At 36.4% G+C, this 21,734-nt stretch overlaps 1 long non-coding RNA gene across 4 annotated transcripts in view; it reads left to right on the forward strand.

The window, feature by feature from the left end:
* LOC116645054 overlaps positions 1–21,734 on the forward strand; it is a 266,603-nt gene that overhangs the window by 110,060 nt on the left and 134,809 nt on the right. For all 4 annotated transcript variants that reach the window (XR_004301886.1, XR_004301885.1, XR_004301883.1 and 1 more), the window contains one exon: positions 819–979. This is a non-coding gene — a long non-coding RNA (uncharacterized LOC116645054). The remainder of the gene's footprint in view (positions 1–818; positions 980–21,734) is intronic.

The following is a 21,734-nucleotide window of genomic DNA, read 5'->3' on the forward strand; positions in this document are numbered from 1 at the left end:
GGATATAGGAGAACTATCAAGGAGAGGTATCCCAACACTAGTCACCCAGAGCATATTTCCACCCATAGACCTGAAAAGGGGAATTACCTGGAAGGAGAGTCTTGTGGAGTCACCACCTTGTGAGGAGCCATGATCTTTATGGGGAGAACCAGCAACTCAAAGTGTTGCTCCCATAGAAAGGGAGTTAGAGGATTATAAATACTCTGTTCCCACTCTTCTCTCTCCCTCTAATCTCCTGCCAGGTCGCTAGCGGTTGCACTCAAGCAGAAGCCAGAGGGCAAGACAGCTCATTGGTATATTCTTTATAGGCTGGCTTCCTGCAGCAGAGGAGGGGGGAGAGTTTAGCTGAAGGGGTGAATGGAAGATATCTGTTACAGTTATGCTGGAGGGACAACAAGCTCCCCAACTTTGGTGGCTTACAATCCCAAAGTCTTCTCACTCAGGCTAAATGTTCAATGTTTGTTCTATTCACTATGGAATTTGTCAGGGGAGGAACACGTAGTTTAGAGGCAGCAAGCTTACAATATCTGAGAAGACTTTCCCATCAGCATTCCTGGTGGCATTTGGAAAATATTATCACTTAACCGTCTCTCTAGGACTTATTCTTGGAAATCTTTGCCTTTCAGGATTCAGATAAAACGGAGAGTAGTTTCTTACTACCAAAATATTAGCCAACTAGCATCAGGCTGTATATCCAAAATAGACTCAACATCCAGCTTCCAGAACAACTCGTAATAGAATAACTTTTCCTTAGTAGAGATGAGATTACCATCACCCTGCTCCTCACTAGTTCTGTATTAATTTGGTTTGACTTCCAGCTGCTGGCAACTGTTTCCCTTTGCCTGAGGGCTTTCTCTGGCCCATGTAGCCTGCTCTGCCTGGACATGCAACAGCCTCCAAGTGCTGGGGAAATACCACCATTAAGGAGCAGACCTCAATCAGACCCAGAGGAGTTCCCTCATCCATGGATGGGATGGAGGTGAGGTGCACATTCTAGAGGATCTCTTAGTTTCCTAAGGCCGTAAGGCTGTAGACACTCAAGGGCAACTTGCTTGATAAAACACCTTTTATTGCCTTCCTTCCCTGTCTTTGCTCCCTTCCCCTTTCTCTTACAGTGTCTCCTGGGATCACCTTCCAAATAAACGTTGAGGACTCAAATCTTTGTCTCAGGCTCCGCTTCTGGGGGAAGAGAATCTAAGACAGTGTACTTTTTCCTTAGCTTCCTTTTACTTGTACTGTATTGTGGGGCCTGAAAGGGCATCAGGAAGTCTTTGGGCAAATATTGCTGGTAGGTAAAGAGGATGTAAGCAGAGACAAACAAGGTAGCCTAAAGTAGTATAATGAAGGCCTTGATTATAAAGCCTTTCACTAAGGATGTGAAAATATTGCAGAATCTTAAGACTTAGAAATTCCTGACAGACATCATTTAGAACATTAAAAAGTAAAATTGTCGACCGTCTGTTGGAAAATAAGCTAAATATAAAATATATTTTAGGTTAATCCACTTCATATATATGTCTTTTGAAAAAGGTTTCATGCTTTACTTTAATCTTTTAATCTGCAAAGGTTGCCAATTATTTATTAGATGGCTTAGTTGCAAGTTCTCTGTCTCCCCCACTTTAGCCAACATGCTAAACATGGTGGAAGAGAGACAGGATGACTGTAATAAATACCTCATTCAGAAAACAGACAATTGCATTATACATAGTAATCATTGGTCCACGGTAATGATGAAACCCTTTTGGACAGCTGTTATGAAGTCCTGGCAGTGAGGGACGTTCTTTGATTAGAACTCGATTGCTCTCAGAGAGGAACTTCCTTGTCCTCTGTGGTCTCTGGTCCTGCCATCTGGGAGGTTCTTGCTGGTCCATTATGGGACATGGCTACATTTGTAGTGGGTGTTGAGGGCTCTAGAGTTTTTTTGCTGAGTAGTTCCCGTCTGTATGAGTTTGGTGGCTTAAGAGTTGCTCAGCCAAGGGCTTTTAAAAAATAAATAAAAATATATTTTCTATTTTTGCTAGTTTACCACAAATGATCATTCAGGGGTGTCTGGGTGGCTTAGTCGGTTAAGTGTCTGCCTTCAGCTCAGGTCATGATCTCGGGGTCCTGGGATCAGGCCTGCTTTGGGCTCCCTGCTCAGTGGGGAGCTTGCTTCTCCCTCTCCTGCTCCCCCTGTTTGTGCTCTCTCTCTGTCAAATAAATAAATAAAATCTTAAAAAAAAAAAAAAAGAATGATCATTCAGAGAAGGAAAGGAGCCTACATCTAGGCTTAAACTCCAAACCTCACCAAGAGAAGAAAACAAATCCAATAATAATATTACTCCAATCATGAATATTCTCTTTATGTCTAGCAACGTTTATGCCTTGCAGGTGGGGGGGGCAGAGGAAGAAAGGATTAAAGATACAAATTCACAAATAAACATCATTTACATAGATTTATGTAAAATATAGTGTGATATATATTTGGCCAACAAGAAGTTCAAAATTATTTATCAAGATTTTATCATATAGGTAATATGTATAAATAAACATTACCTCCTAAACTTCAAAAATTTCAGAGTAGGTTTTTTTTTTTTTTTTTAAAGCCACATCAATAAACTAACAAACAAATAAATAGAGACCTAATCAGCAAAAGACTTTTAACTCATAGTTGTTTTGGCAATATAATTTCCTTTAAAATTACTAAGACTTTCATCTCTTTGCTTACACTTAGTTCAATGTGCCAATTGCCACACCTACAATTTTTTGTTAGACATCATTCTTATATCTGATTTATTTCTTTTCTTTTTCATCACAATTTTTTTTTTCCCTCAAGTCAATGACATTTACTTTATGGCCATCAGCCTTGGGTTAAGGGTCTGGCTCAATCTAAACTTTGTCATGTAGTCGTATCTTCAGATCTTTAATGATTCAATTAAAAAAGTCTTATTCTTTAATGTTTGGGATAACCATTTCCAGCTTTTCAAAGACTAACATTTCTGGATGCTTCCTTATTCCCTTTCGTTTTTATGTGTACAGCCAGATATAAAATATATTTTAGAGTATTCCTATGTATACACACACACACACACACACACACACATTCTATTCATTCTCTATATATTTGTAAAATATTTAATGCTTTACTTTAATCTTTTATTTATATTTATTTATTTATTTTTATTTATTTATTTATTTATTTATTTAAAGATTTTATTTATTTATTTGAGAGAGAGAGAGAATGAGAGACACAGAGCATGAGAAGGAGGAGGGTCAGAGGGAGAAGCAGACTCCCTGCCAAGCAGGGAGCCCGATGCGGGACTCGATCCCGGGACTCCAGGATCATGACCTGAGCCGAAGGCAGTCGCTTAACCAACTGAGCCACCCAGGCGCCCTATTTATTTATTTTTAAGTAAGCTCTATTGCCCAGAGTGGGACTTGACCCAGAGCATGCTCTACCAGCTCAGCCAGCCAGGAGCTCCTGCTTTAATCTTTTAATATGCAAAGACTGACAATTATTTATTAGATGGCTGAATTAGCTGCAAGTCTTTTCTGTGGTCATTTCTTCTTCTAATAGCTTACCAAATAAAGCTACTAATATCTAATGCATGCTAATATAGTTCTGTTTTCCAGTCTCTTTTCCCAGAGCCGCAGGCTAGAAGGTGTGTGGTTTGCCTCTCCAAATACCATCAGCATCATTATAACTGAATATTTTCTCACTGCCTAACTTGACAATTCATAAGTCCAGCCTCTGATATTAGTTTCCTAGTTTTCTTCTGCCAGTAACACAGATTTTATATTTTTGGTTACTGCTCACTCTTATTGAAATTTCTCTTTAAGATAACAGTAATTATAGTAGCATGTAGACTTTGAAATGTAAGTGACTTAATCCAACAAGATGTTTGTTTCTTGCTCATGTAAAACCCAATAGTTAGAAGGGACTGAAGGTTATGTTTTATAAAGTGATCTAGCAATCCACACTAGCAACATTCTTGTTTTAAATATATAATTTTCAAGTCACTGCCATCTAGCCAGCAGATAGGGAAGGAAGAACAGATACTTGTTTATGGGAGGGTTTTTTTGTTTTTTTCATTTTTTCCCCTCTCTCATTATCTGTATTCATCCTAAGAATCAAAAGCAAGCAAAGTTTGGTCTCATCTGCTCCAAGAATATTTTCTTCCTTCTTAGAATGCACTTTACAGGAGGTTTTTTGTTTTTTTTTTTTTTAAATTATGTTATCTTAATCCCCATACATTACATCATTAGTTTTTGATGTAGTGTTCCATGATTCATTGTTTGCGTGTAACACCCAGTGCTCCATTCAATAGTGCCCTCTTTAATACCCATCACCAGGCTAACCCATCCCCCCACCCCCTCCCCTCTAGAACCCTCAGTTTGTTTCTCAGAGTCCATAGTCTCTCATGGTTTGTCTCCCCCTCTGATTTCCCGCCCTTCATTTTTCCCTTCCTACCATCTTCTTTTTTTTAACATATAATGTATTATTTGTTTCAGAGGTATATATCTGTGATTCAACAGTCTTAAACAATTTGCAGCGCTCACCATAGCACATACCCTCTGCAATATCTATCACGCAGCCACCTCATCCCTCCCACCCCACCCCCCACTCCAGCAACCCTCAGTTTGTTTCCTGAGATTAAGAATTCCTCATATCAGTGAGATCATATGATACATGTCTTTCTCTGATTGACTTATTTCGCTCAGTATAATACCCTCCAGTTCCATCCACATCATTGCAAATGGCAAGATTTCATTCCTTTTATGGCTGCATAATATTCCATTGTATATATATACCACATCTTCTTTATCCATTCATCTGTTGATGGGCATCTTGGCTCTTTCCATAGTTTGGCTATTGTGGACATTGCTGCTATAAACATTGGGGTGCATGTACCCCTTCAGATCACTACATTTGTATCTTTGGGGTAAATACCCAGTAGTGCAATTGCTGGGTCATATGGTAGCTCTATTTTCAACTTTTTGAGGAACCTCCATACTGTTTTCCAGAGTGGCTGCTCCAGCTTGCATTCTCACCAACAGTGTAGGAGGGTTCCCCTTTCTTACAGGAGATTTTTATAGTCCAGCTGAGAAGTAGTACAGATTATTTCTGTTATATTGCATTGGCTTGAAATCAGGCACTTGGCCATACCTAACTGTAAGGTAGCTGTGAGCCCAGAAAGACAACATGTAGATTTTGATGAACCCATAACATTATAGTATTCTTTACTACACTGAATGACTAATTATCGTGATTTTTAAAAGTGTCTTTTGCATTAGAGTGCTCTATTATTTATAATTAAGGGCCATGAATATCATACTCCATTAAGAACTATGATTTTCTAATTTCCCACATTATGATATTTAGTCTGAAATAAAATGAATAACTTTAATTTTATGCATGATATAGTAGAACAAAACATGGATCTGAAAATTAAAGATTAAACTTTTATTTGAAACCTGGTACAAGCTGGCTGTTTTATCTTGGGCAATTTATCTTTAAATTTCCTTTTCTTGTTTATACATTGAATGAACTGCACATGGTGAGTGGCTCTCAACATTGACAAAACTTTTATTATCTTTCCTCCCTCCTCCATCATTATTTACAATGTAAGTAATGCTTTATTGGACTGCAATTTTAATTAAAGATACAGATAACTGCCAATATATATCTTCAGACCAGTGTGATTTGCCATTATTATCACAATGACAGACATGACTATTTTGTTAGGATAGATGATGACAGGGTAATTACTTATTCAAGAGGTACTAAATTATATGGCACTGAGTTCATATAGGCAAATTAGTTTCTAGAATTTTTGAGAAATTTTAAGTTAAATAGTGTACATTCTATCAATGATGGTTATCATAATTAAATAATTTTTCCTAATATGATAAAAATATCTAGTTTCATATTTTATATTAAGATATGACTATCATGCATTAATTCCTAGGCACACATTGTACATTTCAATATACGGATCCAAATTTCTTATAAATAAGGAAGTTTTCTTGGATTATAGTTTTTAGTGTTTGCCCATTCCATGGTTTTGATTTTCTTCATCAGGACCTCCAATTATACTCATGCTAGGTCTTCTTTGTCCTATGTCTATCTCTCAAATTATTTTTAATCTCTTTACTAAATTTTTTAAGTTCTTTTTTTCTTTTTTCTATCTTCTATTTTCTGAACATTGCCTCCTGAATTGTCTATTTAGTCTTATATTACTTTCAATTGAGTCTTCATTTCTAAACCTATTACTTTTATTTCTAATTTTTTTATGTGGTCTTTCTGTTCTCATTTCTCATCTTCCTGTTTTTTAGCTGTCACATTTCTGAGTTTTCTTGACTGTGAATTATTTTGTTCTTTAATAGCTTTTGCCATTTAATTAATTCTCTTTTATTTTCTTTGAAAAATTAGGTTACACTAATATGAAAATATGTAACATAATGTATAAAATATGAAAACTCTGCTTTATGGACATATTTTTCTTGTGAGTCTTCATATTATATATTTTTTTCCTTCTCTGTTATTTATGTATTTATTTAATATTATTTATTTTACATATTTACTTAATATGGCAGTGGTCACAATTCTTTTCTGTTGTTCATATTGAAGTGAGTTGGGGATTTCTATACTTCAAAGAAGAGATTTTGTAGTATTTGGCTCTTCTTTTGTACCCCTCTATTCTTGTTGTTGGTGCAGAGTATTAATAAATATGGTTTCTCCATATAGCCAAATTTCCAGTATTTTCTGATTTCTGTCCTGTGCCCTCCACCATTTGTATCTGAATCTTCTCTTCTTTATTCCCTTAGTTTCTGACCTAAGAAATTTATGTTTATTCCAAGAAATTTTACCTCAGTCCAAGGTTCTGTTTTTTTGTTGGGTATTTCTGATATACCCAAGAAGAGTCTTTTAAAACAAAGACCAAAACAAAAGACAAAGAAGAGCATTACATAATGATAAAGAGGTCAATCCAGCAAAAGGATATCACATTTGTAAACAGTTATGCACCCAACATAGGAGCATCTAAATATATAAAGCAAATATTAACAAAAATAAAGGGAGAATTAGACAGCAATAATAGTAGGGAACTTTAATATCCCACTTACATCAATGAATAGATTATCCAAATATAAAATCAATATGGAAACATTGGCTTTAAACAACATATTAGACCCGATGGACTTAATATATACAGAACATTCAACCAGACGGCAGAATATACATTTTTTCAACTACACATGGAATGTTCTCCAGGACAGATCACATGTCAGGCCAAAGAACAAGTCTCAAGAAACTCAAGAAGATTGAAATAATATCAAATATGTTTTCCAACCACAATGGTAGGAAACTAAAGATCAATTACAGGAAGAAACTGAAAAAAAAATACACAAAAATGTGGAGACAGCAACATATTATTAAACAATCAATGGGTCAAAAAAATCAAAGAAGAAATCAAAAATTATTTTCAGACAAATGAAAATGGAGACACAAGCTTCTAAAATCTTTGGGATGCAACAAAAGCAGTCTTAACAGGGAAGTTCAGAGCAATACAGGCTCGACTCAAGAAATAAGAAAAATCTCAAGTAAATAATTTAATCTTATGTATGAGGGAACTAGAAAAAGAAGAACAAACAAAGTCCAAAGTTAGAAGGTAGGAAATAATAAAGATCAGAGTGGAAATAAATAAAATAGACACAATATAAAAGGTCAATGAAATTAAGAGCTGATTCTTTGAAAGGACAAATAAAATTAACAAAATTTTAGCCAGACTCATCAAGAAAAAAAGAGAGATGGCCCAAATAAATAAAGTCAAAAATCAAAGAAGAGAAATTACAGCCAATATTACAGCAATATAAAGGATCATAAGAGAATACTATAAATAGTTACATGCCAACAAATTAGACAACTTAGAAAAAAGGGATAATTTCCTAGAAGTGTGTAATCTTCCAAGATGGAAATCATGAAGAATTAGAAAATCTCAATAAACCAATTACTAGTGATGAAATTGAATCAGTAATCAGAAAGTCCCAACAAACAGAAGTCCACTTTTGGATGGCTTCAGAGGTGAATTCTACCATACATTTAAAAAGGAGTTAATATCTACCCTCCTCAAATTATCCCAAAAAATTGAAGATGAGAGAACACTTCTGAACTTATTTTATGAGGTCAGCAACACCCTGATACCAAGACCAGACAAAGACACTACAAAAAAGGAAAATTCCAGATCAATATCCCTGATGAACAGAGATGCAAAAATCTTCAACAAAATACTAGCAAACCAAATTCAACAACACATTAAAAAGATCATATACCATAACCAAGTGGAATCCATTCTAGGGATTCAAAGATGGTTTGACATCACAAATCAATCAACATGATACACCCCATTAACAAAGTGAAGGATAAAATTCCTATGATCATCTCAATAGAGGCAGAAAAAGCATTTGACAAAATTCAACATCTGTTTATGATTTGAAGTCCAAAGAAGTCAAGAGAGGGAACACACCTCAAAATAATAAAGGTCATATATGACAAACCGACAGCTAACATCTTACTTAATGTTGAAAAGCTGAAAGTGTTTCCTCTAGGATTAGGAATGAGGTGAGGATGCTCACTATTGCTGCTTTTATTCAACATAGTATTGGAAGTCCATATACATACAAGGGAATATTGGTCGTAATAAAGAATGGAATCTTGCCATCTGTGACAACATGGATGGAATTAAATTATATTATGCTAAGTGAAATAAGTATGACAGAGAAAGATAAATATTTTATGATTTACTTATATGTGGAATCGAAAAACCAAAACAAATGAAAAAAAAAAAAAAAACCCAAAACAGAAAGGAACTCATAGATACAGAAAACAATTTAGTGCTTGCCAAAGGGGATGTGGGTGTGGACAGATAAAATAGGTGAAGGAGATTAAGAGCTACAAACTTCCAGTTATAAAATAAATAAATAGCAGGGATGTAAATTACAGCATAGGGAATAAAGTCAGTAATATTTGAATAATTTTGCATAGTGACAGGGTACCTAGAACTATTGTGATGATCATTTCATAATGTATAAAAATATTAAATGACTATGTTGTATACCTGAAACTAACATAATATTGTATGTCAATTATAATTCAATAAAATACTAGTTAGAAATGTCTGACACTTTCTACTTGGATTTATTTACTTCTAGTTTACACACTGATTAGTAATTAGAGCAAAACTTTGTGCTCAGATTCACTCCACTATATAATTCATTGATTATTTAAACAATTTCTGAGCTAATGAGCTACACCAATTATTGGCCTGGTGCTGGGTATGTAAAGACAATAAAATTTATTTTTGTGTTTGAAGACCCTATAGTCTTATTGAAAAGATAGGCATCACACTTGCAACTTTCAATGGTATCAGCTTTAACAGAGTTATAAAAGAAAATGGAACTGAAGTTAAAAGGATAAAATAACTACATGAAGGGTTCATGACAGCCTTCTTAGAAGAGACGATACTTGAATTGAGTCTTAAAAGGTGAGTAGGTATTTCCAGGTGGTGAATGTAAGAAAGGACCTTCCAGAAGAGATAGCATGCTTATTATTGTGGTAGGTATTATTGTGCTTAGAAAGTGGTGGCGACTTTAGTAAAACTGGAATTTAGAGTTATGTTGGTGACTCAAACAAAGGGGACAAGAGTTTAGATGGCATTAGCAAAGGAATACAAGGCCAGAAGTATGGTGGAAGGGCCTTTGGAGCTAAAATAAGAAATGTGGTCTAATGCTATAAGCAATAGGAGCCAAGAAAGGTTTTAAAGTAAGCAAATGACATGATTAGATTTAATTATTAGGAAAAAAGCCGGTGTCAGTCAACACCTACCAGGTTGAACAGGGGGTTCTGAGACAGGAAGTGGTTCTAAGAACCTAGACAAAGGGTGATAAAGTTCAGAATTAAGCACAAAGGATGGAGCAGAGGCTTGGACTTTGTATTTCTAGCTATTTCTATTACAGATCCCAAAGTAAAAGGCATGTTCAGACTTTAAAATGTTCTTAGAAGGAAACATAAAGTAAAATAATAACATGTGAACTTCATACCAAGATTAAATCCTTTCAATTGAATTTTAGTATTTACCAAAAGAGCATATATTGAATGGTCTCAACTTTTGGTCTGCCAAGTTCTTTTTATGTGATAAGAGTATTCAAGAAAGAAGAATCTTTTTTTCCCCAAAAGAGTGATAATGTCCACTTTAATACTTCCCTAAATATCTCCAACATGAGACAATTGGCATAGACATATCCAGATCTTCTAGAGCCGTCAGTGCTTTTGATGTAAGACAAAAGCAGTCCAATGAAGAAGTATGTCTGTTCCCATAGTGCTCGCCAAAGTCAAGGCTCAGAGCACAAGTTACTGTTATCTCTTTCATGGGTTTTATGTGTTCAAGAATATGATTATAAAAAAGAAAAACAAGCTCTCTGGTAAACCACATTTATAAACCTCTTGGACTGCAAAGTTCACAGCAAGTGTCTTTCTCTTTTGAAGTCAGTGTATTTCTTGAAAACCAGAAGTGTGCAAGGCACAAGCCTGTGGAAGATAGGAAGGAGGGTAAGAAAGCATGTGAGGAGTTCTGAGCCTGGGGCTCATGGCTCGGCAGGGTACATGGATCTTGAAGACTATAGGCAGATTACAGAAGGCCTTCCAACTCTCTGAAATCATGGGAATGATGATGGTGGATGTATGGATTTTTCTGGGGAAAGTGTTAATTGCTTTCATCAGATTCTCCAGCTTTAAAGAGCTGACATTTGAAGGTTTGACTGGACACAATGACAATATGTATCAGTATATGATAAGAACAAAAAGAGTGGTTCAAAAAATAAGGTTTTCCTACTTCAGAAGATAGCCATACAATGTTGGGCACGTTTGCCTCTTTGAGCCTCAGGTTTTTTTCCATTACCATGTCCTAGGTTTATTGTGATAATTTTTATAGAACAGTTTGCACAATGCTTGGAAAATGTTTTAATTGCATATTTATGACAAATGTAGATACATTTGTTATGCATGTGTATACATAGTGGCTATAAATATAAAACTTAGTGAATTGTTGAGGATCAGTCATATTTCATTTATGATCATCTCTTGGAAGCTGAAGAAAGAAGATCAAGTAGCAAGAATGTTTATGTTCTGCAAGTACTATTTTTAAGAGGGCAAATGTTAGGTTCTGGTGTTAATCACCTATTGCCATGCCATGAATGAAGAGTTTGAGTCAATGACAATCCCCAGTGGCAACCTTTGGAGTGAATGAGTCAAACTGACATGACATGATAAATTAACTAATTTTTGGGAGAATGTACAACCAATAAGGATCAGGCCCTACTTCTGATGATGAGGATTGTAAGAACATTCTTTAAGAAAATCGAACCCTGGTCAAACGAGGGCTGCTTCTTTTCATATCTTGCTTGTTTGGTGATCCTGGGAGACTTAACTTGATTATTCAACTTCTCCCAACACAAGTAATTGAAATGTGGGGCAGACGGAGCCCTGCATTAGCAAGCCAGAATCAGAGGGTTTGGTCACTACATGACCTCCTTCACCAACACACCAATCCGAGCAAGGAGGCCAGGCTGCACAAGAATCTTGCTTTAGGACCCAGGCAATTTCTTTGTCCACTGCCCTCCACTGATTAGGCCTCTGGCTCAAGAGCTTGAGTTTTGAAGACTTAATTTAATTGGAGGACCATGATGGGTGTCTATTCTTTCTCCTGGTCTACCTGATCCCTCCATTATTTCCCTGGCTAGCTTACAGGCTACCTAGAAAACTTCATGTCCCTTTTATTTGATTCCCTTGTACTGATATGTATATCCTCTCAGACAGGCTTTCCCTTGGACAGAAAAATATTTTGGTAAACCAAAACAAAACAACTTACCCACAAGACAAAGTGATTACTAGTTGGAGATCTGGTTGGAAGATATTAGCCAGCTGTGAAGCAGAAACACATTTTTCTCCATGTTTTTTCATAATAGTATTCATAGTCATATGTAAGTTGGATGGCATGTGGTTAGAGCTGTAAGGAGAGAAAGTGTGCTGTAAGGGAGAGAGCACAGGGCTGTGCAGCAAGGCAGGCTGGGGTTGAGAGCCAGGCCACGGGTTACTAGCTATATCATGGTAGACCATTTACTTCTTAGAAATGTCCTGTCAGTGAAATGTGAATGTGCTGAGCTGAAGGAGAAGATTGACCACAGTTCTGGAAAAAAGCTGGAAAGTGGCCCCACGTTCCTGAAATCTGGTGATGTTGCCCTCACTGATATGGTTCCTGGCAAGCCTATGTGTGTTTAGAGCTTCTCTGACTATCCTCCTCAGGGCCATTTTGCTGTTTGTGACAGGAGACAGACTGTTTCTGTGGGTGTCATCAAAGTGGTGGACAAGAAGGCAGTTGGAGCTGGCAAGATCACCAGGTCTGCCCAGAAAACTCAGAGGCTCTGAGACCTGCCACCCCAGTCTTAATCAGTGGAGGAAGAATGGTCTCAAAGCTGTTTGTGTCAATTTGCCATTTAAGTTTAATAGTAAAAGACTGGTTAATGATAACAATACGTTGTAAAACCTTTAGAAGGAAAAGAGAATGTTTGTGGACCATTTGTTGTGTGTGTGTGTGTGTGTGTGTGTGTGTGGCAGTTTTAAGTTATTAATTTTTTTAAAAAATTTATTTATTTATTTGTCAGAGAGAGTGTGTACACAAGGAATGGCAGGCAGAGGGAGAAGCAGTCTCCCTGCTGAGCAAGGAGCCCGATGCGGGACTCGATCCCAGGACCCTGGGATCATGACATGAGCCAAAGGCAGACCCCTAACCGACTGAACCACCCAGGTGTCCCATTAAGTTATTAATTTTTAAAATCAATACTTTTTTTTTTTTTAAGATTTTATTTATTTATTTGACAGTGAGAGACACAGCGAGAGAGGGAACACAAGCAGGGGGAGTTGGAGAGGGAGAAGCAGGCTTCCTGTGGGGCAAGGAGCCCGATGGGCTCGATCCTGGGACCCGGGGATCATGACCTGAGCCGAAGGCAGACACTTAATGACTGAGCCACCCAGGCGCCCCTAAAATCAATACTTTTTAATGGAAACAACTTGACCAAAAATCTGTCACATAATTTTGAGACCCATTAAAACAAAAGCTTAATGAGAAAAAAAATTTAAAATGTAAAAGATATAATCGAATTTTGCTCTGGATCACTGTTTTGTTGTTTTTGTTGTTGTTGTTTTTTCCAATGTCCAAGAAACTTTTTAACACCTACTTGACAAAATAAGCAAGTAATCATCTATTTTGGGGATGGAAAAAGAGGAGGTGGGAATGAATATCTGGCCTAACCTCCTGTTATTTAGGCATGGAAATGATTTGTTTAGTGATTCTGCCACAATCGTAAAACAGCTTTTGCATTGTCTTGGTTTCTCCATGTGTTTTGAAAGAGAATAGTGTACTTAAATCTTGTTTTAATTCTTGGGAATTAAGTGTATATTTGGGGAGGGTGGAAAAGAGGCATTATTGAAAGGAAAATGTTTCTAATATAACTTGGAAGACAACACAGAAAAAAAAGAAAATGAATCAATAATTTTATTTTAGAATTGAAAGGGATTTTAAAGCTCATCTTCCCTCTGTATAGATGAATGAAATGAGTTTAAGTATCTTGTCCATGGAATATCATGCAAACTAAGATGTCCTGACTTCTAGAATAGGGTTTTGCTCTCCTCTAAGTGTTATTATGGGATTACAGTACAGAATGGTCTAATAAATATCATCATGTTGCCATTACTGCTTGTGAGGACTGGTTGTATGTACAAAGTTTAAGTAATACCCGATAATGAAAATCCTAGTGCCCTAAAGTAACTGTTTAATGATGATGCCTTTGCTCTCTTCAGACCAATGAAATAACACACATTTCTAGCTCCATTTAATAAAAGGTCTCCTTGAGGGCACTAAATCCTGCTTTTCTGGAAAAGCTCATCCACCTCACATGCGTAAACAATTCGCTTCTTCACAAATTTTGTTTACTCACAATCCATAAACAGAATAAATCCTGCTTTGTGTTATTGCTGTTATCACAAAATTAGAGTTTACTGGAATGAATGGTGGTAGACTGTTGCTAACACAGGTATCCGTTCTACACAGCTTTCTACAAAGGAGGAACAGGTTGACCAAACATGTTAGATTTATGGTTAATTGACTGTAATTATTTAATTGTGATTACTCTGAATACTTCTGTAGTGATGGAAAGCTAGTAGTCATCATGGATGGTTTAAAAATAAAGAAACCCATTTCATAGTTCATAGGTAAATGTTTCCGAGTTTTAAAAAATTTTATTAGCTAGAAAAATTTGCATTGGCTTCACCTATATTCACCCAAACTATATTCTTTCTACCTTTACTTCATTACCTTCCTCAGCATATTGACCTTTAATTCCTCCAGAGACCTAATTTCAAGGTAAATTATATGAAAGTAATTTTTTAAAAAGATTTATTTATTTATTTTCAGAGACAGAGAGTGAGCAGGAGAAGGGGCAGAGGGAGAGAATCTTTCATACAGATTCCCCACTGAGCATGGATCCCACAACCCATGAGAACGTGACCTGAGCTGAAACCAAGAAGAGTTGGACACTTAACCAACTGAGCCACCCAGGTGCTCCTATATGAAAGTAAATTTTGAAAAGAACTAGTCAAGACCCAGATTTTTCAAACAAAACTTTCTTATTACTGTAGTTAAGGCCGGTTAGATTAGTGATTCTATTTTTAAATTATATTTATAATTAAAGTTGTTTGGATTTTATTCTTTTGGGGGGCTTTCTTTCTTTCTTTTCCTTCCTTCATTCCTTTCGTCCTTCGTTCTTCTTTCTTCTTTTTTGTCAATCACAATATGCATGAAGAAGAAATAGTAAGAGATGACCATTTACATTACAGTGGCTTCACTCTGGACAATTCTTTCCTCCCTACCTATGCCCTAACCAAAAACTGCAGATGAAAGAAAATTTCCAACTGTATGTAAAATTTTGGGAATATTGCAATGTATTGATGGATCCTATATAATTTTGAAGCATCAGCTCTTTATTAAGACCAGTTTATTAAGATTTTCCTAGTATTAGGTCATACTCACAAGAGCAGATCTGCTTTTAATGATACTCCTAATATATATAATATATGCAAGGTATAGCTGTCCAGTCATCCCACACTGTGCATCAGAAACACAACATAGACAACTCATTTCCGTCTTCTCTGGGCCTTAGTGCCCTTATCTGTAAAGGGATGGAAGAGGGAGTGAAAGGCTTCTAAGGTTAGTTCCTGCACAAACTTTTTATGAACCTATTTTTTTTTAAAGATTTATTGATCATTTTAGAGAGAGAGAGAGAGCATGTAGTAGGAGAGGCTGAGGGAGAGGGAGAGAATCTCAAGCAGACTCTGTGCTAAGCACGGAGCCCAACGTGGGGCTCCATCTCATGACCCTGAGATCATGACCTGAGCCTCCAGGATGCTCAACTGACTGAGCCAGCCAGGCATCCCTTATGAACACTTTCTCAACACATGAACTTTCCAGCAATCCTGACAGTGAAGAACACTGTTACCAGATGATTCACAAGGGAAATACTTTTTTGTGGTTTAGAATTTAAATCTAAAAATGTTGATGAAGTACATGCAGAGAGCTTTAGGTTAACTTAGAAAATTATGGCTGGATCTGCCATTTCCTAGGTTAAACACTTAAACAGGCAATCCATTGTAAGTTATTTATTTCATGAAATGCCTTAATCCTTAAAAAGCACAACAGAATCAGAATATCCTTCTAATATTACTTTTCACAATTTAAAAACTTTGATTATGACTAGCCTTGTTCTTGTCTCTTAAGATGAAAGAGCCTTATTTTTCAAATGCCCTCACTACACTGCACTCTTGCCATCACATATGGGGTACGTTTTGGGGAGTTTCTATGGCCCTCCTCCAACTTCATCATGGCCATCTTATACAGTTATGTAAGAAATTGTTAGGTTAATTTCCAGGGCTGGAGAAATGACGATTCTGTACATTTTGAGTTTTATTAGATAAAATTTTTGCTGGTCCTCCTATTCTTTTTAATTTTTATTAATTTTTCTTTTTTATTTTATTTTATTTTTTTGGTGGCAGATGCAGTACATTGGGGTGCTGGAGAACATAGAAGAAAAGCGTCATGTAGAAATACATACCCAAACTAGAGTGACAGTACTTAAAAAACAAATAGAATTCAATCCCTTTATAGTTCTATTGTTTTCCAGCCGATAAAACCTTTCATGTCCCCTTATTTCTGATCAGCTCTCTTACAGCTTCCCTGACACCACGCCTTCCTTGTCAACTCTCCCCTAAGACTGACTGGCCTCTGCTTTTCTATCTCCATGTCAAATACCAAGAACTTCCAGCCTCTATTTTTTTTTTCTTATCAGTGAAAATTCAAATCAGACGTTGTCACAGCTGTTTGGATGCTTATTTTTCTAAGCTCCTCTAAAACCCATGAAGGCAGAATTTGTTTCTTTTTTTCTGCCTTCTTCTTTGTACCCTTAATCCTAGCAAAGTGCCTGGCATGCAGCAGGAACTCAGGGCTGGACTAGTAAATACTTGCGTCAAGAAACACTGTGTGCCTGAACACCACCTGCCAATGACTTCACGGTCAGGATTGCTGGAAAGCTCGAGTGCTAAGAATAGGCTCAGAAAAAGTTTGTGCAGGAAAGAACCTGAGGAATCATTACATCTTATGGCCATCTACAGATGAGGAAGATGAAAATGAGTTGTCTCTTTTGTGTTCCTGATTTGTACATTTTAAAATAGAAAAAAACAGTAATATTAACATATAAAAAATAATATTCACAAAAGAGCCAGATGATATAATTTCTCATATTTTCCCCAGCTTCACTGAAGCATGATTGACAAATAAAACCTGTATATATATCTGTATCTATATCTATAAACTATCTATCATTATCTATCATCTATCATCTATCTATCTATCATCTATCATCTATCATCTATCTAATCCATCAACTATCAGTAGTTAGATAGAGAGTGCCCAATGTGATGATTTTATATGTCTATTCATTGTGAAATGATGACCACAATCAAGCTCATTAACACATTCATCATCTTATATCATTGGGCACCAACCATCTCATATCATTGAGCTACTTGGGAATCAGAACATTTTGTCTTTTACTTTTTTTTCCTTCTTTTTTTTATTTTATTATTTTATGTTAGTCACCATACAATACGTCATTAGTTTTTGATGTAGTGATCCACGATTCATTGCATTTTGCCTTTTAATCGCTTTGATGTGATATCTACTGGCTTGTCTCTGAGTGCTTAGGGTTGGGTTGGCTCACAGATGGGAGTTATGGTATAGCAGGGGCTGTGGTGACAGAGATGGAGAAGGCTGCATAAAGAGCCTTGAGCAACAGGGCCAGTGGAAGCAGAGGTCTTCACCTTTATGATCATCCCAAACCGGGTGGATCTGATGGGAGATCTAACCTGGAGAAACCGAAAAGGTGGATCCTTGCAGGTTTGAGGTGTAGGGACAGTTTCTCCTTTTCTCTTCTGATCTGATACTAGGATATTAAATTAGGATGGAAGTAGAGAATACCAGAATATTCAAGAAATCTGGCCAGAAAGAGGCCTGATAGGTTGTGTATTCTGTCCATGGGAGTCTTCGTGTTGCCCTTCTGAGGTAATAGACTTGTGCTTGACACGTCAGCCTATGAGTCTAGACTAGGAAGAATCATCACCAAATTTTGCTAGTTTGAGGAGTAGGAGTAATGGCGGTTCTCTCACGGCTCAGTAGTTTGGACTCTGAGAGACTCATGATGGAAGGTGAAGCTGCCTGAGTATCCACAGTACATATCTATACATGTATACGAATCTATACATATGCAAAAATATACACTGTGCTGGTTTGTGAATATTCTTTCTATTCTTACTGTTGGGATTAGAGATAGAAATACTAAAATGAAGATAAATTGAATTAAGATTTCCAAATTCTCTGGGAAAAGTTAATTTGTAACATGTTAAAAACAGATATTCAAATAAGATTCTAGAATACCTTCCCTAGAACTAAAAACAAAACAAAACAACACCCAAATCTGATCCCTAACAAATTCTTTTGAAACAGGTGTTTTTGTCAAATAGTAAATCTATAACCAAGTATTTCAATGTATGAAGATTCAGAAAGCGTACATATATTCTAAGAATTTTTTAAAAATTTGATTTGGTTCTCTCCCTGCTCAGTTTTTGTTTTTGGCTACCATTTTATTCAGCAAATATATTCCAGAGTAATATAAAATATGTCCAGTTAGTTCATGAGTTTCTTGAAACAGTTGGTGTCTAAATAACTATATTCTTGGCAGAAGCAACTTCCTGTTTTAAAAGAAAATAACTAAAAAGGTCTTATAAGGAAGGCTCCTAAGTCTTCTTGGAAATCAAGTGTTTCTTACAAAACATTTTGATGTGTTTAGTACAGAGGAATTAGGAACATATGGGTTACATTTTCCTTAAAATGCACATGGTTTTTAAAAATTAAAGGATAATGTTCTTGGCAAAATAGGTTTTGCCAAACCCAAACTGCTTAAAAAATTGTTCAAGATGCTCAGCAAGGCCAAAGGGCCCCAGGCTTCCACAGTCCTAATAATAGAATCAATCAGGAAAACCAGAATGAAGTCACTAAACTCATTTTAACAATCTCTTGAAAAAAAAACAACAAAAATAAATCTCAATGTAGTAACAATCACAAGCAATTAGAATATAATAACTTTTATGCTCATACTGAATAAAACCCCAAGCTGGTAGTTAAAATCGTGCTAGGAATTCTGGAAAGTTGGCAGGGTACTTTGCTTGACTGAAATAATTGATTACATCTATAAAAATGGCGAAGACACTAGAAGGGATTGCACAGATAAAGCACTTAGCAGAAAAAATTTAAGAATTTTACTGTGGTTGCTTAAGGAATAGAGGTTTATGTGATTGTTTAAAACCCACACATTCTTTACTAAAAAGATGTATGCAGAGACAATGACCACAAAAATTTCATTAACCTGGTATTGAGCACTACTTGTCTTATCTGGAAAAGAGTCTATTAAAGCACTCAGTGATGTTCCCAGGGGTGATGGGATGAAACAGTCCAGGACATCAGACCTGAGGCTGTCTATGGATATGGCCAGAATCAATTTGGTGTGATGTCAACTGTCAGCAAACAAATGTAAGAGGAATCCGAGTCTCTGCTCATCAATAGTTGTTTCTCAAAAGTACTTATTTAAAAATGATATTTTGGTCTTGCACATAGTAGGGATATGTTAGAAATGCATTGATTGGATTTGGTTTCTTTGCATGAAAATATTTTCATATTCTTTTTCAAGTTCTTCATTTTCTGTGCACGACCTGCCTCTGGACGTTATGAATAAACCCTTAGGGTTTTTTTCTGCTGGTTGACTCCTTGGTGTTTTAAGAAAAAAATACCTCAAGGCCTTGAAGTAATAATAAAAACAAAATCATATTCTTCTCCGACTCAGACTTTATATAATCACCTCCAGCTAAAGGTAGAAGCATTATGTTTACCAGTTGGGCCAGTTGAGCCAACAGTGAAAAGGCTCTGGAATCCTTCCAATTTCCTCTTCTCTGCTCAAGATGCATGGCGTTGTCTCCTGTTGAGAAGAATTCTAATTACTAGACAACTTGGGAATAGGGCAGGCCAGATCAGCAGACTTTTGCATGGGACGTAGAGTTTGTAGAGAGGCAACGTGCTCATAGAAATAACATCAGTGTCATTTCTTTTTGTTCTGCCAGTTCTCTAGGAAACATATGTTTTGAAAGGGGACTGGAGTGAGGCATTGTTAAGTCAGAGAGGAGGATTTGGGAGGGGGTCCAGGTTGAGCCATAAGGGTTGTGGTTTTGAGAATTACTCTGTGTATGCAGGGTGGAGGGTGTTACATGGACTTTGATCTAGATCTAGGTGGATAAGGAATTGTATGAGTGTGTGAAGGGGGAATTTTGGCTTTATCAGAATTACTGGGTGATGGTGGGTAAGAAAGAGCTTATCTCAAAGGGCACTAAAAAGATATATTTCAAGGCTATGGATTCATTACTAAAAAGTGATTTAGGAGGAATGATCTAGTTCCGTTGATTAAAGATTTCTAAGGGGAATTAACCTTCAGATGTCAAAGAAAAAATATTTTAATTAGAATATTTCCAGAAGTCCCTCTCAGTGATATTACACAAACTTTCTATTCACTCTCCTGTCCTTCCTGCCCTGCTGCATCAGACTCTACCCTACTTTATCTTATTCAGTTTAAATCTTGGTCATAACTCCCTAACATGATTTCATTCTTACCAATGTGTCTTCATCCACTGTGTGCAAAAACATTTCTCTGTGAAGCTTTCCTTGACAATTCAGCCCACTGGTTCCTCCCTCAATCGTCTAAACTCATAATACTTTTATCATTTCTATGGTTTATTTGATGCATACCAATATAGAACATTCATGGTTTAATTTGTCTCCTTGTCCCCAATTAGATTATAAATCACTTGAGGGAAGACGTTGTATGCTGTATATTTCTCTGTATTTCTTGCAGTGCCTAGAGCCTTCTGCATAAGAAGTACTCAATGAATATTTGTTGAGTGAATTAATCAAAATCAAGTTCATGCATAAAAATGTGCACATATAACCCTTGTATGGAGGGACAAAATATAACAGAAGGCTTTAAAAACCTATGAAAAGGTTTTTCTTCTGCTGCCCTAGCAATATTTTGTTGAAATTCTTCATACTGAGTATAGTCATTTTGTTTCTTGATTTCTTAGGGAAGTTATGTTTTTCTGGTGAGTATGAATCCCAATCAACAGCTCAGGTGTGTGAGATACACAATATTCTTTTTATTCTACAAGTGAATTTGATTTCATTTTGAGGGCCAGTTTCAACAGGGCAACAGACTTAATTGCAGTTTGTTTGGGGTTTCCCTACACTCAGTTTTCCCTGAAATTGTATCTGATTCTGGAGATCTTAAATAGTTCTATGACTGTGAGTGGAATTGACCCTTGACCATTAACTGAGGGGGATCATGGCTGAGATATCTTTTCCTGTCCACACTACCTCATTGGGTCTTGGGCTCTTTCTTCCAAGTTTATGCCATCTTTAGGGTCAGAGGTTTATTCTGCTGTTTCTCTTCATGTTGGGTCACAGAAATCTCTAAGAGATTGATCTGATCTCATCACCCTAAATTTGTTAGGGTTTCCATCTCTGGGGGGACCACCTCTTCAGGGTTCTTCCTAAGGACAAGGATCCTGAGATTCTCTTTGGAACGCACCAAAACATCTTCCACAATTCCCCTTAGAACTGTCTCCTTTTCTCTCTTGTCTCTAGTGAAATATAACCCATATTTGGGAATATGGGATCAGAGTGGAATCTTATTCTCAGACCTTTTGCTGTAATTTATATCATTTTGTCCTGGATTTCTTGGCATCTGTCTGCGGACTCTTTTTTCTTTCTTTCTTTTTCTTTCTTTCTTTCTTTCTTTCTTTCTTTTTCTTTCTTTCTTTCTTTCTTTCTTTCTTTCTTTCTTTCTTTCTTTCTTTCTTTCTTTCTTTCTCTTTCTTTCTTTCTCTTTCTTTCTTTCTTTCTTTCTTTCTTTCTTTCTTTCTTTCTTTCGAGAACACAGGAGTGAATGGGGGAGAAGCAGAGGGAGAGAGAGAAAGAGAATCTTAAGCAGGCTCCACA

Source organism: Phoca vitulina, unplaced genomic scaffold (genome assembly GCF_004348235.1).
Source record: "Phoca vitulina isolate PV1807 unplaced genomic scaffold, GSC_HSeal_1.0 scaffold31, whole genome shotgun sequence".
NCBI lineage: Eukaryota > Metazoa > Chordata > Mammalia > Carnivora > Phocidae > Phoca > Phoca vitulina.